Raw genomic sequence first — 4,826 nt, 5'->3', positions numbered from 1 at the left:
ATACATGTACATATATGTATATGAATGTATGTACATGAAACTTATTTACTATGCTGTCCATAAAGAAGTTTTAATTTAATTACTATTAATTGAATAAATAATTATAATGAGTGAATATTGGAAAATTAAAAAAAAATAAGTTTTTGCTAATTCTGTTTGCCCCTTGAGGGCATTTCAGCTTTTTCCAGGAGGGGGGGGGCAAAAGTCTTTAATACCATTTTTTTGTGAATAACCTTCTGAATGACATATTAAAACTCTGCTGGCCTTAATTTATTTTTACTTTATCTATGTACCTAGTAACAATAGATGAAGTTTTTTTCAATAAAAAAGTTGAACGATTAGTATTAAGTCAAAAATTATATAATACAGTATATGTCTATCTAGTTGTTAGTAGGTTGATGCTTAATTTAATTAGATATATTGATGTACTGTAATATATGTACATTCAATATATATAGTAACCAAAAAAATTAAATTGCTTGTATTGAAATCAATTACAATTTTATTTTACCCGAGAATCACATCTTTCGATGATGCTTTAGAGTTCAGATGTGAATCCTACACTAGTACAAATTCCCAGTGCCCTGTATTGTCGACAAATTAGCACTGAACGTGGAAATTTGATTGCGTTGATCTTTTGTTCTACGCTAGTTGTCGGATCGCTGGGATTGTAGATCGTGAGTGTGCATCTTGGTGCATCCGAGGATCCGGAAGTGTCAGTCGTGTGTTTGCGCATGCGCGTGCTCAGTAAAGAGCTTCTCGTACGAGTGAGGAACGTAACCGCGCATTACAGGTGCCCATTACCCTGGCGAAGATGGCCGCTACGTGATTTCAATTTGCAGTTAGGCACAATGGCGTGAAGATGTTAAATCCTCAAACAACCGATACCCATGTATAACATAAACACTCGGGGGAATTTTCCCGGCGTGCAAATGTGACGGCAACAATTTTAACAAGTACATATGTACTACATATATGGGTGGTCTCATATCTCACTGAATCTTTGATTTAAAAATCCTCGTGGAAAAACGTATTCATATATAGATGTGTGAATTATTGTATACACACGTTTTTATTTTTAGAACAATTTTTATTTTTATATGATTTTTCTATTTTTTTGGGCTAAAATCGCAATTGTATGCTGTCATCATAAATATTTATGTACATTATTTTATATGTACATAAATGTGTAAAATTGAGTAAATAACATTATTTGATTTCGGCAATTGTAAAATAAGTGACGTGAATTTTTATATTTTTTTAGGTGGTGAAAATGTTTGTAAAGTAATTACGGGGGGAAAAAACAAAGCAACACCGTTACAGTTTTTCAACAAAACGTTACATTGTTATTTAAGTTTTCACACGAAGTTCTTTTTACGTCCTTTTTATTATTTCCATGCGGTCGAGGGATTCACGAGATGAATCACGGTCTCAGCATTCGATCGAGACGGACGTGGTACGATCTACGATTACGATTAAGGAAATATGTACAAAAAAGGACTCAGGGCTACCATCACTTCAGTAAAAATTACATTATTTCTAAATCACACGAAGGAATATATTTGGATTTTGGATTCAATCATCGATTGCAAATCCTATCTAATTATCCTATCTATCCCAAAATAATTCTTAGTAGTTAGTTGTATCAATTGAATGTCCCCATGTTAGTGAAAGTGTGAGTGATGACAAAATTAACGTTCATTTCAGTATACGACTATTTTTGGATCTGAAAGATTAACAATGATCACATTACTAAGCGTCCTAAAAAGAGAGCATACAAAAATAAACTATAATTAGTAATAAAAATACGTCCCCGTTGATACGTAGAGATTTTTTTGCAAATAACTATTTGTCTGTCATAGCAATTTTTCAGACCAACAGTAAACACTTTTTTGTTCACAACAAAATACAATCGATCGGTTGATCTTACATAATTGTATTCGTTTTGTCTTTGAAATACTCAAAATATTCTTAAATAATGAATCGAACGTTATAATTACATTACTGTTTCAATTTTATCTAATAAAATACAATTTTTATTTATTTTATTATTATTATGTATATTATTATTACATGCATACATTATCTGTGCCATGACAGAAATTACCCCAAGGCCACACATAAGGTTAGATTATTTTTCTATTTATAGCAAATTTTCCAGAAATACATGATTATAGTATGATATAGGTAGCATATTTATAAGATTCGACAAATTCGAGATGCTAATTCTCGAATTTGCGCGACATTGAGAGGAAGGATACGCATTCAAGTTGGAAAGATCGGAAAATTCAAACGGGAGACGGTAGATTTGTGTTGTTTTTAATAACCACAAGACCTCGCGAGCAGCATATTTGACCGAAATTTAAACCCACGACCTACATATGTATGTACTGGTATGCAATAGCTCTACCAGTGCACTACGCTGTGGCTTTATATGTTTTTCCAACAGAGATTCTCAGAAAATAAAGAAAGATTTGACTATTGATATGTTGTATGTATGTAGCTTCTCTAAGCGCAATAAATATCATAGTTAGCGACCTTACGAGTAGACAAATATGTATATAGATAGGCACCATATTATGTTTAAACAAATACATATGTATATGTATTCATTCAAAAGGACAAAAGATTATGCGATAATCATATGTTGAATTTTTTGAACTATCTGTGCCACTAAATGGAAATACTTCCCTTATCTCACACTCCAGTGAAAACACATTGAGTGGTACGGAACGTCATGTATTTGGCTCCCCGCTGTAACAGTGGGTGTTCCTCAAACCAAATTCAGGTGTACATAGTTGCACGTGCAGAGTGCATATGTTTCTCTTACATTTCTTCAAATATGGGATTCACCGTTATCGATCACTATCAAGCAAGGATAAACACATGGATAAAATATTACCGAAAACACTCCAGGGGGTGATTTTTGGGACTGTGTACCAAGTATATGAGCTAGGGTTGCTTTGTTTTTTTCGCATGTTTTAAAAGTATCTAAAAAAAACACGTACCACGTACCGCTCAGTGCGGTTTCGCCTTATATGTATTATTAGGGTTACTTAAACCAAATGATCATCAAAATAACATTTAGTAATAACAAAATAATGACTTTTCAATGAATTTCAAGTGAATTTCACTCGATTTGCTTCAGGAAAAATCTCACACACAGACAAAATCTGAACTTCTGATGACCCTAAACCCTACATACGGTATATGGGTGTGTTAGTACGTGGCAGTGCGTACGTGAATCGACAATAAGAGAGGCGGTGGTGTTGGGCGCATTAGGCTTGCGCAGCGCATTATAATATATGGCGCGGGGCCCGGGCGAGAGGGTCCCCGGACCGAAATTTACTGGCCCTAATTACAGGGTTGGGTCCGTTTAATTACAGGGGCCGGGGCCCGCGGCCGGTCCGGGCCCGTCCGCAACACCGAGACTTATGGCAGACGAAACGGTCACCCCCTCTTCCCTTTATCCCTCCTTCAAACGCATATACAAGTTTCCCTTTGCCCTTCTCTCGACACACTACCCTACCTCGATTGCATCTAAAGTGTACTTATATCATGTATATTCTTGAGAGTTTGTATATACCAAAGAACGGGGAGTGTGGTGGTCGATTTGCATATTCAAATTTGTGGTGGAAAAAATAAAACGTGAATTTGACACCGTCTGATTGACGATATGGAAAATGTATCAATCTCAATGTACATAGTTGTCACCTTCAAACTTAAAACAAGGCTAATTTATTAATCGTATCAGTATATGTATGTACCATCTATCTATACTTCTCATTGAAATTTAAATTATTTGAATAATATTTTAACTAATACTATACATACTAGCGTCTAACATATTGACTAAATATATGTAAATATATTTTATCTCAAACTATAGGTAGATAGCAGTTCATTTCTGAATATGACATACATATAATTATATTTTTTATTTATATTTTAATCATTGAAATTTAATGCACTTTATGACGTATTGTAACACAATAAAAAAAAACAAAACGAATGATACCCAATATAATGTATGAGTAGAAAAGAGTGAGATGTTCCACAAGTTAATATATTGAATTGATGGAGAAAAGGTGTGGATACAGATATGTTGTCCATTCTCCATCTATAAATTTACGGTCCAACTTGATGCCTTTTACATCTCAAAATAGCAAGGAAGAATCCGCATATGTAGCAAGTATTTTGACAACATCATTAATCTATCTTAAACTTATAAAAATGATGATAAAATCGGCTTAATTTTGCATCAAAATTGCAATAAATAGATTCATGAAGTTGTGGGTGTATAAAAATACGTACACGTGTTGGTGCCATTAGGCAAAACTACGTACAAAGTTGAGTCGCGGTGACGGTATTGAAAAATTGAGATGCCATGCATCATCATTAACTCCTCCCGTCGAAAATTCGATAAAATATTGCCTCGAAATCGTCTCGATTGTGTTGAAATTTATCGTCGTAATTATATTATAAAATAACCCTTGCACATTTTCGGAATCGAACGAAGAATCCGGGGTATGCGTATCATTCCATTTAAATTGCGATGTTTCACGCCAAACAATCAAAAGGTGGTAAAACGTCGAAACGAACTCGAACCGTTCGTTATAAATTACATGTAATTATACGGATGTTTCTATATTTCATTTCTCCGTACGAAAATCGACCGCAGAAAAAATAGAAATAAATAATATATCTATTATATATGAGGGATATGTACATGTGTAGGATATAGGCCGTTTCCCGTATAGTAATTTGGACGCATTAAATAGGTGAAGTTTCCTTCTAACTCCCGATGTTTGCCCGAGGGCTCATTC

Source organism: Arctopsyche grandis, chromosome 7, assembly GCF_051622035.1.
Source record: "Arctopsyche grandis isolate Sample6627 chromosome 7, ASM5162203v2, whole genome shotgun sequence".
NCBI lineage: Eukaryota > Metazoa > Arthropoda > Insecta > Trichoptera > Hydropsychidae > Arctopsyche > Arctopsyche grandis.
Note: the sequence above shows the minus strand (reverse complement) of the source record.